Source organism: Streptopelia decaocto, assembly GCF_964273445.1.
Source record: "Streptopelia decaocto genome assembly, chromosome: 14".
NCBI lineage: Eukaryota > Metazoa > Chordata > Aves > Columbiformes > Columbidae > Streptopelia > Streptopelia decaocto.
Window position 1 is genome coordinate 12,853,705 of NC_138669.1, and position 18,587 is coordinate 12,872,291.

Genomic DNA, 18,587 nt, shown 5'->3' on the forward strand with positions numbered 1-18,587 from the left:
ACGGGGCAGTGCAGACTGCGATGGACAGCACACCAACGCTTCAATGGACAGTGCGAGCAGCGGCACCGCTTGCTGCATTCCTTACAGGAGCAGCTGAAGGAACAGAACACAAGGGGAGGGTGAAGTGACATTTCCCGCTTATTTCACTGGTGCCAGCTACTACTTTTTCTGTAACTAATTCACTTTAACTCTGCACAAGGCAATGTTACGTAGAGCATGCTGAAGGAAGATTTTTTGCTTTACTTTCAAGAGCACACATCAAAGCCCAGTAAACCATATACTGCAGAATATATTTAAACCTCAACAATCCTAACCAATAGTCACTGAAACAGAACTCTGGAGGAGGAGCTCTTTAACGTGCAGAGTCTGGGTTTCTATTTTCTGGCACAGATTATGCCAGCTTACGGAAAAGCAGTATTCTACAAATCTTTACATACGGAGCCAGGAGCTTTTGTCAGCGAGATGCAGTTATAGCTTAAAATAATTTCTATGGTAGAAAAGAAAGCACTAATGAAGGTGGCTTTCTGACAAATCCAGTTTTTCCTAACTGTTTTTATTCATTCATTTGATCTCAGTACTGAATTTTGCAGCAGGAATTGGCTCAGTATCTTTCCAAACATAAAGGGCCTAATCCCTCCCCATCAGAGAACAGGAAGTCAGAAGCCAATCTTAGCACTGATTAAAAAAAAAAAACAATCTGGATTGTTATTTTAACTTCTTTGTTGCACATAAGCTAGAGAATTTTTTTTCCACTACCATTTCAGCATAATGGCTCGATTAGAAGCTGATGTTTCCCCGAAGTGGCACCTGTTTAGCACAAGAGGCCCTTTGCACCATCTTCTCCCTGCAGAGCAGCAATTACACTCCCGTTTCTCCCTGTCGGTGTGTGTGTAACTCAGAACATGTACTGCACAAATCCTTATTTATGTGCCGCTGCTGTCTTGCTTTGGACAGTCGAACCATGACATTTCTAGTGTAAAGACTTTTTACATATGCTCTAGGTGCACGCAAAGAAAACTGGTTCAAGTGGGAAGAGGCAGTGTTTTGTACTCTGACTTCTGTCCACGCACAGTGTTAGTGCCCACAATGTTGTACCTGCACCTGCTGGGTCCCACCCACCTTCCCACACATTCTCTATGCCCAGTGTGTGCCCAGGTGCGTTTTCAGCCCCGTGCACGGTGTTGGAGCCACAAGCACTCTCCTCTGCTCCTCCAAACCAGCGGCGCTGCCTGGGGTCTAGCACAGCGCTGCAGCCTCTCTCAAGCTCGTCCACCAGAGCCCAGACTCACCAAACTGGCAAGAAACTCTGGCGTCACTTTGGGAATTGTGCCAGCTCTCTCGAAGCAGTGGGTAAATTAACGCCAGAGACATGGGGAGCTGAAACCTTGACTTCTGCCCCTACTGCATTCACTTACTTGAATCTTCCCATTTTTAAGTGTTTTTTTTCTCAAAACAGAACCAGTATGAGCTCTCTGGGGCTCCCAAAGCAGTTAATGAATCAGTCCAAATCAGAATGGAACTGAATCAACCTCAGGCGTAGCTGAACATGCCCGCAGAGTGCGTGACGTGAAAAATTTCAGTGTGTGTCAGATTTCTTTTTATTTTTCCCAATATTAAAAAAAATGGCTGGTAGTATTCAGCATTTGAAAAATAATGAGTTTTAGATATGAATGTAGTACACCCCCAGTTTTGAAATAATCTGCTCTATTTTCTCTCTTCTCATCTTTCCCATCTGTTATGTTTTAGTAATAATTTAACAAATATTTTTCTTCAAGCCTGTCAGAAAAATCTCATAGCATTTTGGAAACACTAAACATTATCTTGTGAGGTAAATCAAGACACAACGAAGTAACACGACATTTACATGATCACACGTTGTCAGTGGCAAAGACAGTAACAGAAATCCCAATATGTGCTGCTTCGGAGTCTTCAAAAAAAGAAACTGGTAACATAGACAGTAAATAGGGAACCTGAAACTGACATTAAGTTGCATACAAACGATGATCTGGAAAAGTTTAAAAAATGCAAAGCCTCAATATAGGAAAGACTTCTTATTCCAATTATCTATTTTTGTTAAGATTTATTTATGAAAATCCAAAGCCAGCTATCTGTCTTCTACATGAAGCAAAACCTGAACTCTCCATAGCTCCTTAGTCCTTCTGAGCTTTCTTCTCTCAGAGAATCAATCTACTCTCAATCTATGGAGACTGCAGCCAGAAATCTATGTCCAATTCCACACTTTACACCAGTGACCGCCACTTTAGTCAATATAACTCATCAATAACTCTTGCTCATGACTGAGCTCAGATGAACTAATAAAGTAACACACGGAATGCTTCATATACCATTATCAATTTCCCAGTTCAATTTGCCAGAATCTACCCCAGACAAGATGTCAAATCCTACCTTAGGTAGAGAGCTACTGTTCTAGAGATTACAGTATTAGTAGAAAGAAAAAGACAATAAAAAGCCTCCATTAAACGAAAAAAAATCTAACAAAGGTGCACCTTTTTCTTCATATCATCAACATGAAATATTTGGAGGTTATGATCTTATAAGCCTTTCCCTGCAGCTATACAAGGGTTAAAAGTTACTCTAAAAATAAATATTTGTCAAGATTTCCAACCAATGACACTGAAAGAAAATTTCTGGCTTTAGGAAAATGCCAGATATGACAAGAGGTATGACAAAACAGCAAGAGTTGCTGACATTCCATTTTCTTCCCTTAGAAAAGATACCAGTGGTTTTCTTTAAACTCCACATGCTGAAGTTTTCTAAAATAGATTTCCTTTCCTTTCTGTAATATTGCTGAACCCCATTCAGCCAGGGCACAGATAACATCCTTGGATAAAAGATTTGCAATCACAGTTTCTCCCACACAAAGTTCAAGCTTTACAGAATAAAAGTTTCTCTTCCACAAAGCCACAAAGTTCACAAGAGAAAGTTCTTTCCTCTGTTCTGTTCCCTCAGGAGGTGTTATATTCTTATAACCTGTCAGGCTTACCCAGTCATGTTTGAAACATATATTTAGTGTAAGGTTGTTTCTTTTCAGACCACCCCTGGATATTCCTGACACAAAGAGTGAATTCTGATTACTCACTTTTCTCTCCCAAATTAGATACCTTTCCCAGTGTCACTGTGCCCTGGAAGTCTATATGAAACAACTTTGTGCATGCCCCAAAAGCACAGGCAAAGACAAACAAGACAAACATGACAGGATTTTGCTGCACCTTGAAATATAATTATAAAAGCGAGATTTTCCTTACATTTAAAACAGCATGCGTGTTTAATTAGAAGAGGAAAAAAACTTAGCTGAAATATATATATACATGCACACACTCTACTCAGACAGAGGAGAACTCTCGGACTTTTTACCCAGTCTGATCAAGGCTATGGAGAGAAGATATACAAGTAGGATACTCTCATTTCAGAACAAATTCAGCTCACCTATAAAAAAGGTGATGGTCCTAATTTTTAAGTAGCAAAAGATGCCAATGATATCCTATGGAACAGGGGAAGGGGGATGGACAACCATAAAGATCTGGAGAGAGAGTACAGAAGTCTGCGTAGTTGGCAGGGATCTTGTTAGTTTTCAGGCAACAGTCAAACCAAAAGGAAAATTGCTGTAGAAACTCAATCTCCATTTATGTCCTTAAACAATTCAGTCCTTTCCTGCACACTTCTACAAGAAGTGAATAATTCCTTACCAACACACAGCGTTGTCATTCAGAGCCAGAATTTAGAGTGAGAGCCACAGTGTCGAAGTTCATAACAAGCAGCTGTACAGTATCATTCAAAGGTCTGTGCAGCCAAATAATCCCTCTCAAGTGGTAACCAGCTGAAGGGATGCCCACCGACAGGTTTAAAGGGTAAATATACAAACTTATTTCCCAATGCCATTTCTAGATGTGCAATTATTAGTAGGAAAGGATGGGAGGGAGGGATAAGGATCAGTAAAGTAAGAAGCTACACCATTCCCTATTTATTTTTCTCCCAGTCCCTATTTATTGTTCTGTTTTGTTCACTAATATTACCATTCCAAGACACCTGCAAGCATGAATACACAATTATGCAATATTTCCATTTTTTTCTTTGTAATTAAAAGGAAAAAAAAATTGAAAATGCCATACTGCCTCTAAGCCCAACTCAAGCCAGCTTCTGAGTAAATAGTCTGGCCTTTTCCACATCCTTATTGGTGTCCCACTTATACAACAGTATTTGTATAGGCAGACCAACCTTGCAAAACTTCCAGGTCTGATATATTTTCCAGACTGGGTATCTGCTGAAAGATTTACATGTTCGGAAAGTTTTAGGGAACAAAATCAAGCCAATTCAGATAATGAAATTAATGAAAATATGTGTTGTTTAGCTCTTTTGAAAAGCACTGATCCCTTCATAAGCTACAACAGAGATTTTAAATTGGCAGTAAACTGCCCTCATACATCAGGGACATACTTCCCCATTCCTATGAAAATATTAGCAAATTTGGCCAAGTTACAACTCTTTATTGAGTCCATATATGCGGTTTTCTAAAGATTCACTAGAGTTTGACAGCTGGAGATGAAATCAGTGTACACCATCTCCTGTCCACGCCTCTGTTAACCAGACTGAATATTCATTATTCTCTTGAAGCAGTTTAGCTTTGCCCTGGATCTGCAGAAACTAAACTGGATTTTTCCTGCAACTGAAGCTTTCAGAGGTTGCTATGACACCAGACAAAAATTTGAAATGGCTCGGCTGTACATACATGATCACTGATACCTGTGTATTATTGCCTACCCAGTACATTATGCACACAAGGACAGAACAGATGAGGAGTATGTAAAGCTTCCTCAAGTCCACACCAGATCTCACTATCCCTGACTCTCAACATTCTTCTTCTACCAGCAAATATCACTAAAACTCCTTGAAAGAGTTCTCGTCCCCCTCTAATGCTCAGCCATGGATGACTTTATAAAGTAGTTTCAACACAATTGACATAAAAACAAAGACTGAATAGAAAGACCAATCTACGCTTATTTCTTTCACTAAAGATGATGTATAGCAAGCTTCCTATTTGTATTTACATATACAGAGAAAATAATTTCATTCAGGAGCAAAATGTAGGGAAGTTGAAAAATTACTGCTTTAACTATTACATGCAACTCTTAAAAAAAGCAGCAGCTCTTTAAAAACATAAAATGATTCAAAATGTTTAAAAGTGTAAAAATAATTCCATTTACAGAAGCAAACAGCAGGTAGTTCTTTTATACCACTTAAAATTAATAATTTAATATGCTGTAAGGCTACATTTGATACAGGTATTTAACATCACTTTCACATCTGCTGGAAGCAACTTTAAAAATACTCACATTTTTAAGCGATGAGATAGTTGCACACCGAAATAATTTGCAAATAGTATTAAGAAACATGCTGTGGCTCTTCTCTTCTTCAAGTCTGGTCTTCTAGGAAGGAAACACGGTGTGCAACCATTTTAACAAATGCCTGTAGAGAGAGGAAAAACACCTAATGAAAATTAAAAGCACATGTGCTGGGTTTCAACATTATCCTAGCTAAAGATCAGAAGTCAAAGGAAAAGCTTGAACAAGATTTCGAAGTGCACTATTGTTAATATAAATATCCAAGGGGCACATGCTCATCAGCAGACTACAGACGTTTACAGCTATGAGAAGAACCACCTAAGGCTAATTTTTCTCCTTACCCAAGGGCAGAGTTTTGCTCCCTTTTCAGCAAACAGAGTATGTCAGCACTTGCATAGTGTCTAGAAGTCTAACAACAACAGTGGGGTGACAAGCTCTTCAGAACCAGAAAAGACACTGCTCCTACTGGTGGGAGTGAAAAAGTGGCCAAAGTCATAGGAGGGAGGAGACAACAGGCAATTTCAGTTAAAAAAAGGTCAGGAATTCTTGACCTAAAATACACATGTTCGGTTTCAGTTGAAACTTGAGCAGTAAGGGAAAGCCAACTAGAAAGAACACAGCATTTATTTGTTAAAATACAGAACAGTTTGTAAAGAGTTTTGATACTATTAATGATTAAGCTTCACTATTTTTTTTTGAGAAGTTGTGCACTGCCCATTTTAGGGATGGGGAAGGTGATGCTGAACAGGTGAATTAATTGCCCAAAAGATACCAATGGCAACATCAAAATGAAAACGCAACAGATTCTCACCCTATATAACCACAACAGCCCCTTCCTTTTCTGCTATTGGGAAAACAAGTAAATTTCTCCCTTGAAAATTCCCATGGATGCTAAGCTTTAAATGTAAAAGTTCTAATTAAAACACTAACTACTGCACAAATTGCCAATTTAATCTTGTGCTCTCAGATTACTGCCATTACAGTTGGTAATGGCAGGAAGAAGAAATGATTCCTGGCCAATCAAGGTATTATACTCCCTTGATAACCAAAAAAAGCCTCTCAACAAAACTCTGCTGCATTATGCTAGGTTACGGTTGTCCTTGAAAAGACAGGTGTTTTCTCCATATTCCAGATTATTATGTCCCTACGGTTGTACTAAAGGAATGGGGCCAGGAAGGTTGTAGTGGTGTTGGGTTTTTTTCCTCTCCCTGTATCAGAGGGAAAAAAGTAATAAGGAACCCTGTTGCTTACCATACTTTTGGCACAAGTAATTGCTTAATTTTAGTTTCCTGATCAAAGACAAAAACACCTTCCCACACTCTCCATAAAATCCCAACCACCTATAAGCATGGAATTTGCAAAAAGACCTAAATGGGTGAGGCACTTCCCGAAACAGCTGGCTGAAACCTGACTCAGTTAGCTATTTTTCATGGTGCTAGCTGAAGTATACATTCAACATGGCCAAGTTGTCAAGTATGCTGAGAGCCCAGTAGCTATTTCTTGGACTGGGGTACTCAGTTCTAAAAATTAGACAGGTTCTAAACAACTTAACAGTTGACTCGCACTTTTGTTGCCTCAGTTTCCAGTCCGAAGGTTTCTCCTGGTGCTGTGTAAGTCTGTAAAATATGAAGTGGTTTGATAAGTCTGTTATTAAATGTCAGTGTAAAAATGCAAACTACAAAAATGAATCACATTTAAAGGAAACCTGCTGAAAGCTAAGGCAATTGTCCTGTCCCTCACACAGTAATAAACCTTACCAGAGGATATTACTTTGTACAGGGGTAGAGCCTGAAGCTTAAAGCACTGCCTATCTGGATTTAATGCCACAAACACTTGGTTTCTTTCCCTTTGAGTCAGTTAAAACTGATTTTAAACATTACACAATTTATCTCCTCATGTTTTCATTATATTCCTCCCGGAGGCAAACTTGCCCTCAGTTGACACAGATTTTAACATACCGCTTCCTAAATATGGTGAGGGCATCATCTTTGTGAGTCATAGTGGCTTCCCTCATTTGGGATACAATAAACACCAGAACAGACACAACAGAAGATGGGAGCTCAGAAATCTCCCCACTACTACATAGGATGATCTCAACAACTTAAAAGGGGTATGTCCAGCACTGGACATGAGACTTGAATTTTTGAAGTTATAAATAGTTTCAGATATATTCCTTCAAGTCACAAAACAATTAATATTATTAGCATTATTAATATAAAACCCACAACTAATGCTTTTAAGCTATCATTAGGAATTGTAGAATCCACAGCAATAAATTACTCCGCGATGTTCCAAACCCATAAACACTCATATGTGCTGAACCGTGGGTAAACACATTGATTTTAAAAACATACATAAGACAATAGAGAGCCATAAACATTTAAATACATGCACAGTTAACCTATGAAACACATAAAGAGAAGGATATAAACTTTCTAATGCAATGAACAAACCTCTAATTTATCAACTTGGGCACAGATGTGGTACATTTCCATCAGCTTGTCTTTAATGAGCAGAATGGTCTTGTCCAGGATCCTACATGTATCACTTCTAATCTGCATGAAAAAAAGTATCTCACATGAGGATGAATTTTGAAGATAAACACTACACTATTTTTTTCACATGAATATTTCAGAAAACATCTATTCAGAAAAGGCATCACAAGGGTCCTTTTGCAGTATGTTATCAAGTAGAGATTGGGAAAAATAACTTACTTTCTCAAGTAATCCATGAGACAATACAACAAACAATAGTAGATGGCAGGACTCCCACATCCAACAATTTTAATAAAGAATACAAAGGAATACGGATCCCTTCAAAAGAGATTTTTGTCCCAAAGACTGAGTAGAAGATATTCTTCCTTCAACCTCACAGGAAAGAGTAAGGACCTTTTAGCTAAAACAGTGAGAGTCTGGAGTTGGGCTAATACTGCAGGGAATTTTCTGGGCATTTTGAGATTTAATCCTGGATTGCCATTAAAGCATAAATGCCTGCTATAAGTAATTGAATCCATGGACTACGCATTATAAACTCTAGTAGGTACTTGGACATTTTACTGATGACTAATTTGTGTGTTTGGTGTTTTGTTTTAAGAAACTGTGTTTTAAAAATGTGAGTATAGACAAAGCTATAAAATTACTCATAGTAAGATTTTACAGCATTTTTATTATCAGAATGACTACATGCAGATCAAGTGCTTTTATAGTGCTATAAGTGTTCTACAATAGGAGATCAAACAGACATATCAAAATAGTAATGACTCAAGCCAACTGGTCTGAGCACCACATCCATCAAATATACACACGGACAGCTCTCCCAGCAGTGACACAACTGCACACACAGCCACACTGTTATCTTTACAGTATGTACTTTACACCCAACAGGAAGTCAGCGCAGACATGCCAGCAGAATCTCTAGGAATGAAATCAGACATATTTTCTAATGTTAAATAAAAATACAGAATTAATACATAATGAAAGAGCCAAAGCAGAAGAATTCCAGGTTTGTTCTATTAAATTGCTTTGGGTCAACAGTGGGAAAAAAAGCTCCTCAATCATAAAGAATATAGGAAAATCAGATTGGTGATCTGTCTGAGGAGAGGTTCATACTTGGGTAAACTATATCAGAATAAAATTTGAGCCTGGACTTTCCAAAGTTAAGGTAACAAACACGTTTGCTAATGTTGGTCTGGGAAAGGACTAGGGAAGAACCACTCTTCCAGCTAACCACTAGATAAATGCTGGAAATATAACACGAGTTGGGACAGAGCCAGAAAGAGGGAGATGTTGTACAGACCCAGTACAAAAACTATCAACAGAAGGTCAGAGCAGACACGGAACAAATCTAAACTGTCTTTGAGGGTAAAAGCAAACAAGCAATACAAGACACAGGAGAGCTGATTTGCCAGCAAGCAGCCTGTGATGAAAGGAAATGATATGCAGATACAATTCAAGAGTCATTCTGCAGCAGTCTGCAGAACCGCCGCAACAGAGGAGTTCAAGAGGAGTCAGCACATGACAAAGGGAAATGATTCTCTTGGTGCAGCAGCCTCTCCTGAGCCAGAGAAAGCAGGACTGGCCTGAAACCTCGCATTTTAAAACAAGATTTATTTCCCCTTGTACAATGTATTTTACTTTATCTTAGTGTAGATTTAGCTGAGCGCTCAGCACAAGCACTAGAGCACAGCAGTCCACGAGAAAAACAAACCAAACCTGTATTCCTCTCACTAGGTTTTACTACGCTAACTGGAGGAGGGAGGGTTTGATTCAGCTTTGTCTTCTAATTCAAGCCAGCAAGACCAAGCTCAAGAAGGTAGGAAATCAACTGCACCAAAGTCAAGAGACAGCACAACCAAAGCACAAATGACGAAGTGGAACACAAACCAGAAATGGCACATTGCATGTAGGGCAGTGAGAGCTGATCCTTGCATACACTGCAGTAACAAGCACAGATTCTTTTTAGTATGTATTTTATAAGAACTATCATTGTTTCAGGAAACAAACAAAAAAAAGTAGCTGGAGCCACAAGTCAAAGATACTGTGCAAAGTCTAATTGTCAGAGGGACTTTTTTGAAAGGATCTCTCTGTATTCTTTTCCAGTCTTTGATACCATATGTCAGAGTAGCATAAAAGGATCACAAGTAACCACTGTAAACTGAGCAGCTAAGTGGTGAGAAGAGAAAGCTGAGGTTGGTATGTTCCTGAGAAGTCAGCAAACCCAGGCCACAGCAAACCAAACAAAACCACCTCTTCTTCTCTTTTCCCCAGTGTGGAAACCAGGTTTCGCACCCAGTGCCTCGGGGAGGAGGTTCCCAAACTGCAAGTCCAGGAGACAAAGATAAGCAGCCAGCAGCTGGGCTGTGGAGCCATAATAAAGCAAGATTTACAAACACATTATTTCCCTGGGGCAAGTTCTGCAAGAAGGTTCAATGGTTTGAGAAACACCAATCTGTGGTTTTATAAACTGGTAAGTATGCTGGAAGATCAACATATTAAAAAAAAAAAAAAAGAGTATCAAATATAACCAGAGATTTTGTATCTATCCATACATCCTCTTCAAGGATTAGGAGCCAAAGAAATGGAAGTAGTGAATTCCCACATGTAACTAATAGCATGCCACGCATCTCTGAAGAGATATCATTTTCAATCATTAAGATATACAAGAAGAACAAATAATTGTACCTAAAAAGGCAACCAACAATGACCCATAGAAACAATATAAGATCAGCATATATGAAAGTCTGAATTTTTTTGCTTGTGTGTCACTGGTTCAAATCATAGTTCAGTTAAAAATCAGAATATGATAATTATACTTGGCTCTGAAGCCACTCAAAATACATTAATTTTACTTTGTTGAAGTCAGTGTCCTAAGGAAGACATCACAAAGAGTTAAATAACTGGCACTAAGATTCTTCTAACACAGTCTTTTCATTGCAAGATGCTCCTTCTAGGGCAAGTGTGATGCATGCTGAATTGTATTTACATTGTCACTGCACCTTACCTCCTGTACGAGTGTCCGTTTTAAGCGCTGTGCCACGCTGTGCCTAGCCAGGTACAACAGTGCAACACGGGAAACAGCATTGTGTCTTCCTAGCACTGAGGATCCAGGTTTTTGCTCATTGCAATATTCAAATGTATGCATCAAGAGTACTTGTAAGTGAAATCCGCAGCACACTCAAAGGAGAAATGCCAAATCCCTCTCTGTGAATACTTAATGCCCAGTTGAAAAAAGCCAGGTTCCTCTTGCCTTTTGTCAGCATAGACAAAAGACAAGTTATTGCTAGGCACAGAAGCTGTAATCAGTTCAAATACTACATTGTATTTATCAGATTCCCAGATATCACTTGATGTGCTGCCGAAAGGAACTTTGCATTGCAGGTACTGGAGAGAAGGCACAGAATCAGCACACTGACTGCAGTGCTTTGATGTTCCCAGATAAGGTCAGTAATCTGCACACCAGCGCATTATTCACAGTCTGCAGGTTGTGGAAAAATGTTTTCCGGGCAATGCAAAAGTAGTGTATTGAAACTAAGTTTTGTAGAAAAGGTTGGCAAGACAAGAAGTCTCACAGGAAGCTCACTGGATCTACCCAAACAAGCTTACTATCCTCCCTATATTGCAGGCAAAAAAGTAAGGTGCATGCCCGACTGAAGGGAAAAATCATAAGGTACATACAAAATCTTCGTGTAAGCTCCCAAACGGAAGAATTGAGTGAATGAACTCAAGAGTAAATCAGATGGAACACAATCAGCAGTGAAGAGCTATTGATTCAAACCACTTGCATTGAACAGGTGATGTTGTATCACTGAAGCAATCATCACCTTTCAGGAATGAACTCCAAGGATTTTTTTGGCCCAAGAAACCAATCTATTGTATTCTACATTTTTCACAGACTAAATCTGCCGTACTATAGAATCTAAAGCTGACAAATGTAAGCCAAGATGTATCAAAAAGTAGACTGCATGCTCTGAGGTTCACACGCTCTTTTACAGCTATTTTTGTCAAAAGCTGAATGGAAAAATAGCTGCTTCAACAGCCACTAATACTGAACCATTCGTACAAGGCACCTATTTCTCCCTTTAAGTCCCCTACTAAACCAAATGAGGCTTTGACGAGCCAAGCTTTTGTTTCTTTCCACTCTATGTCACGTCCTTCTGGAAGCAATGATGCCTCCTTTCCATACGCAACACATGCCAACAACAAAACCAGAAACCTCCGATAGAAGTCGAAAGAGTATTAATAACTGGTTGTATTGCTGACTGATTTGCCTACAACAAGGATGATGGCCTCACTTCTCTTACGCAGAATCCACATCCAGGCTGGAAGAAACACCTGTCGCATAACCAAAGTATGCTAATTTGAGTTTTGCATGGGTCCTTGCAGACCACACCAGGCTGCTTTGGGGCCACCTACTGTGACTCAGGAGTTCTGTCCTTGAGAGTAAGCACATTTCTACAAACAACACCAGGACACGTGAACAGAAAAGTGGAAAGATGCTCAGAAGGCAATTTTGGCATTAGTTCTGTCAACAGAAGAACATGTGCAGAAAGGCCAGCACACCAATGTCTTTCATTTGCACTAATGCTGGCAAGAATAAAGCCAGGAAATTGCTTTTCAACTGCCTAAGAGACATTTGTCACGTAATTTTCTTATCTGCTTCACTTTATTCTACCCCTCTCCATTTATCTATCTAATTCCTAAGAATCACCCAACAAAATAGCTCATAAGCAACAAGTCTCTGAGGAGTTGTTGGCTGGTCACTTCTTGCCATTGGAAGTGCATTCAATACAGTTAGCAACCATTTTATTTGCCAGTGACACATATATCATAAAAGATACCTCAAGACAGAAGAAAAATGTGGCAAGTGCTGGTAGCAGACAAGATGGTCAGCACATCAATGACTGCAAGAGGAAGTCCCTCTAGGTAAACTTGATCCATGCTATCTGAACTACCGCTCTATGAAACACTTGGGAAGGGTTCAAATGCACTATGAGTTCCTCTACCTAATTTTACATCTTTTAGCCTAAGAAAGGAAAAGCTGACTGCAAAGATCACACTTATTATTTTGACATGAACAACATAACCCAAATAGCCTTCAGACAGTGCTACTTTATGCAGAAAGCCAAGGGTAAGCTACATGGTACCACAAACCTCTTGCTCTAAATGGTTTATCACAAACAATTAGGCACGGATAATTGGCAAAGACAACTGATGTGTTAGAAATGTTGCACAGAGTATGGGTCACAACCCCATCATTTCCCCACTCGGTTACTCCACCTATGTCAACTTCTCTCTCACATTCTGACTGTAGGCTCTTTGGAGACACAACCAGCTTGATGCATTTGTACAGCACCTTGCGTGGGCCGCCCTAATTCGTAGCTGGTGCCCGTGAATGTTGCTGTACCACATCACCTCTGTCTGCAGCAGTCTAGCGCTGCTGTGCCCACGACACAGCCGAGGTGATGGAAAGGGCCGGGGAAAGGGCGGGTATTTCATAACTCCGGGGGCGCTCCCGCCGCTGCCCATAGCGCCACCTGCTGGGCGCGCCGCAGCGCCGCAACCTGGCCCGCGGCGGCAACATGGCCGCCCCCGCGCGCCGCCCGCCTTCCCGCCCACAGGACCGGCGGGCTCGGGCTCGGGCCGCGGACCGGGCCGCTGTCCCGGGGAGCCCGGCCGGGCCCTTCGGCAGCTGGCAAGCGTCTCTCCCGCTTCTTTCACCTGGGGGGAGAAGAACGGGACCTGAGGATGAGCTCGGGCCTCGTCTGCCGTCCTACCGGGGAGTTGTTTGGCAACCACCACATCCCCAGCTCCAAAAGTCCAAAGACCAGATGCACAAGAACTCATAGTACTGGGAAATGTAAAATGTGGAGGCTCTGGGAGGGACTGCCCCCTCCACACTAGCAGGTGACCCAAGGGATGTCCCCAACATCTCCCAGGTTTCCAGTTCCGGATCTCACAATGAGTTTTCTGCCAGCACCTTCACAGCTATCATGTCAATGTGTATTTCAGCAGAAGTTCCTTGCCAAGGATCTCACTCGAGTTTTAAAGCAGGAAGGCTTATTCTAACATTCGCACTTGGATGTAAAAGCAAAGCGTGATTTATAGAAGGCGATTTGAAGTTACAACCCACATCATTCACTGATAGCAAACTGGTTAAGCCTCCCCAAACCCAACCCATTAGCAAATACCTGACATACACACACCAAAACATGCACTTTGACTATTCTGAAGTAGAACACTATGAAAGAAAACCAAGAGCGGCTCAGAACGGCAGAAATGCTTTTCCCACATCGGAAAAGGAGCCAGAACTGCACAAAAACTCAGCAGCGGTGGACATGCACTCTTCACTGAAGTTTATAGTTCAAGACTGTTGTTCACAAAATCCCAGTAAAGAATGGCAACTACAAGGAGAACAAACCTTCTATTCTGAGCATAGTTTTAAAAACAAATGGAATAATGAGAGTTCAAATACAGGAGATGGAAATCAGTAAAATTAAAAGGCCACCCCAAATCCTGCATTTGCACTGCAATTTAAATAATATAAATAAATCATATTCTCCTATCCTAACTGCACCTCAGATTCTCCAAACATAATTCCTAGCTTTTTTGTTAAGTGGGTGGTGCAAGCATCAGACGGCCTACAGAACAGTTCTATCAAATCTCAATATTTCTTAGCAAGTCTGTGCAGTCAGCTTCACAGGCCTGAAGCCACTAACGTAGCGACATGTTCAGAACTAGCACAGTTGGCCAAAAGAGATAATCCAAACCTGATACCAAACTTACAGCTTTGAAAAGGCCATTGAATGGTAGCAGACATTACATGAATGACTGTATAGCAGGTATAAATTCCACTAATTTGACAGGTGATGCATTAAAGAAGCATCCATTTAAGGAAATTGCATTAGCTGTACAGGTTACTGTCCTGCTCTGACTAACCTTGCAGACATGCTGCAGACAAGTCACTTGCTGACGTTACCAGCCCTTCCAAAGTCTACCATAAGCATCTTGCATTCATAACGTTCAAAAAGATTCAGACGTTGGAGTAGCATGTGTTGGAGGACAAAAGCAAAGTTTATTGGCACCACTGAGAATAAGCTAATTCAAAACAGATTCACAGTCTTTAATTTCTACTCTAGAGTGTTACACAGTCTGAAAGTAAGAAAACAATAGTAAGAAACAATAGAAAATAGATGCAAACAAAGCACTTAACACTATTTCTGCAAGACATGCTACTATAAAAGCACACTAGGCATAAAAAGCCAAAATACTACTTTTGAAAAGGACTCCACCACAAACACTTAGCAGTTCATATGAATTGCAAAGGAGAAAAATAACATTCTAAGGGCTTAAGGTATTTAAGACAACTTCCAAAATGGTTAAGAAGAGCCTGTTGCAAATTGCAGTATCAACAATATATTTACCGTAATCTGTAATTAGGTACTTACTAAACACACCATACAAGCTCCTTCCAGCTGATGACAGAACTCACTGTATATTTATCATTAAGATCTGAACGAAAATCCACTGAACACATTTCAACGTTATGATGAAAATATGGGGTGACAAGTGTTTCTTACTTAAGACTATAATTTCACAATCATTTTAAAATTACATAAGCTGGCAACAGAAGTAGCTTATCCTTTTCCATCACTCACTCATGCCCCTAAAGCCAACCCTTTGCACAGGAGAGGACAGACATTCACAGTGGAATGAATCAGGGTTGTTCTAGGTTGAAAACTAACTGTTAATTCCTTTGCCGTATCATTTTATCTCAGATCAGTTATTGAACCCGATTCATTACACAGCCATTTTAATTAAGGCTACACTGACAAAGAAAACAGGTAGCGAGGGGAGGAGACATCTCGGATCTTTCAATAGTGGTGTTAAGGTATCATGAAACCTTAGCCAAAGGCACAACAGCACCACTTCCAGATGGCATTTTAATGTTCCCATATATCCACTGTTGATTCTCCTGTTTATTTATGGAAAGAAAACAAAGTAAAATTAACACCACGACTTTAGTTTGTAACTTAAAATACACAGTCTGGCTTTGAGGTTAGTTTTCAGACTTTCTTTTATGTAGTAATACTGTACCCATAGTAATATCCCGTTCTCACCCCTTCCCTTTAAATGTCTTTGTTTCTTTTCTTATTTTGCATTCATCGTTATCATAGTCTCATTTTCCACAACTGCTACACAAAAATCATAATGAAAATCGGGAGTGATATGCTAAATTAAAAAATTTTTAAAACGCCAAACTAAGGCAACTCTTTGCGTAAAGGAACTGAAAGCCCTCATTCTGATTTCCACACCACTGTGATATGTGACAGAGCTGAGCTAGCAAGCCAAGGCCTACGGGAAGAAACATTTAAGAAGACAAAAACTGTGATTAATCCCCAAGGAGGAAAATACCTCAATTGTATGCTGCTTTGAGCAAGCTACCAATACGTGCAAGATTCAAGAGAGATCTGTGTCAAAACACGTGTAATTTCAGCCGAAGATGCCTGAAGGAAGCAGAATGACTTGCAAGTAGCAAAGAACACAAGTTGTTGCTGTGTTCCTTGTAAGAACTAACAGGCTTGGCACTCGGGCCCAAAAATACATAGTCTGCCATGCAACACTATACAAGAAACCTGTTTTATTAATTGGCAGGTCTTCTTTACTTCTTATTTAACACCAGTATGAGCGGCACTTGATAAAACCAATAGAATCCAGCTACATGAACTAATACTTTAATGAACCTTATTGCCTACTAAGTTGTTCACTTTGCAATGTCATCTTAATCAAGCTTGAAAATGCATTTCTGTAATTGTTATCAGCATTACCAATACTTGTTTCTGGTCCACTATAGATGTATAGATGATGAATGAAGTATTGATCCAGAAGTAAGAGAAAGGCCATCAGTGGTTTAACTATATGAAAATTATGTGGTTATCACGGACTAAGCATTATATCATCTCCTTGAAAATGCTGAACAGAAAAACAAAAAGATCCCAACATTTGGATGTGTGTGAGTGGTCTGGCTTATTGCAAATCATAGACAACTCCATATGGAGAGATGAAATTGATGGGAGTAATGATGTCAAGAGAGAAGCATAGGAAAAAACCACCTCTTAATAGTCAAACTGGAGTTTCTCTTTTTTTTTTTCTTGGACACAAAAATAAATCATATCAACATTTTACTGTCAAAATGAAGGAAGGGGGTGAGTGAGGGAAAGCTGTTTTAAATACTGATTTAAGAGTGTCTTTTATATTGACAAGAGAAAGTTTTAAATAACCTGCCCACAGAGATTCATATTCACTTCGTATCACCACCAGGCTCAAGCAGGATAGGAGCTTTGTACAGGTCAGAAAAGGGGATATTCCCAAGTGCTCCCTACTTCGGTTTTTGCAGCCTTCCCCTCTGTTTGGGGATGGGTGGGAGAACGTCTTCGCCTACAAAATGCAACTTCAAAACCTCCCTCTCTGCCTTCAGGGCTCTCAAGCGTCCTCTATCCGTTACCAGGATGGTGACAGTGCTATGCAGGGTCACTACTGTCACCATCCTGATGGAGCTACACCAGGGTTACTGAGTTCCACTCGATCACACCAGTGCTTTGAGCCTCACCTTACTATCACCAGCAGACTTGTTTCCACATCATCAAGTAACAGAGCAGCAGCCACGGTCATTTTAAAAAAGCAGCATGGAAACACTTATTCAGCTCTTCAGGAGCTCGGCAGTAGCTCAACTTTGTCCAGCACGGCATCCCAGACCCGGGAGACCGGCAGACCAGACTCTCCTCAGCCGGGGGGAACGCAAACACCCCGCCGGCTCCAGAAACACGACAAGCATCCCGAGCAGCGGGCTCGTCCGGAGCTGCGGGCACAGCCAGGCAGCCCCCGGGACAGGGGGGCTCCGCCACCCGCGGGCGGGCAGGGCCAGGGCTGCTCACCCGTGTGCCGGCGGCAGCTGCTCCCCGGTGCCTCTGCCCGGGGGAGCGGAGGTTCTTGCCCCCCGGCGGCCTTGCCCTGCCCGCTGGGAGCCCCCGGACCGAGCCGCCCCTGGCCTCACGGAGCCCCCGCCGCCCTGCCCGGCGGCTGCACCTGCAGCCTCGGCCCCTCAGCCATCCCCTCGAGAGGCGCCGCCGAGTCCGCCCCTCACTCCCCCGTTCTCGGACCGCCCCTGGGCCGGGACAGCCCCCGCTCGGCGCCCCCTCCCTGCGCCTACCGCCAGCTCTCCGGGCGAGCCGCCGAGCCGCGCTGCCCTCAACTCCTCCGGCCGCGGCACCATCGCCGCTGCAGCGCTTCGCCGGTCCGCGGCTGAGCTCATGGCAGCCGCCGCTCCGCCCCTGGCTGCCGCTCCTCCCCTCGGCCGGGCCCGGCGCCTGCCCAGCCAGCGCCGCCGGGAGCTGCCCGCGGCCGCGCCGCCTCAGTGCTCCGCAGCTCCGCGCTCCCCGCTCCGCGCTCCCCTCAGCGCCCCCGCCGCCCCAGCGCGCTCTCAGCGTTTCCCGCCTGAGCGGGCCGCGCGCGTCACCTAGCGACCGGCAGCGCGAGCGGCAACGGCTGCGGCGCGAGGCGGCGGCCCGGGGCGCGCAGGCGGGAGCGGAGCCGTAGCGCTCTCCTTGAGGACAATTCTTGTTTAAATTCACACCTCAGCCATCGAAAAGTGATTCGACAAAACCCGCACCAAGTGCAGCCCCAGCACAGGCAGGAGCCGGCCCCTCCCTGACCAACAGCATTTGGCTTCAAC

The 18,587-nt window shown here is 42.0% G+C and overlaps 1 long non-coding RNA gene across 2 annotated transcripts in view; it reads right to left on the minus strand.

The window, feature by feature from the left end:
• LOC309446103 overlaps positions 1-18,166 on the minus strand; it is a 35,151-nt gene extending 16,985 nt beyond the window's left edge. For both annotated transcript variants that reach the window (XR_014185410.1, XR_014185411.1), the window contains exons 1-3: positions 18,066-18,166; positions 7,814-7,915; positions 5,352-5,484 (exon numbers count right to left, since the gene is read on the minus strand). This is a non-coding gene — a long non-coding RNA (uncharacterized lncRNA). The remainder of the gene's footprint in view (positions 1-5,351; positions 5,485-7,813; positions 7,916-18,065) is intronic.
• Positions 18,167-18,587: the final 421 nt, after the last annotated feature.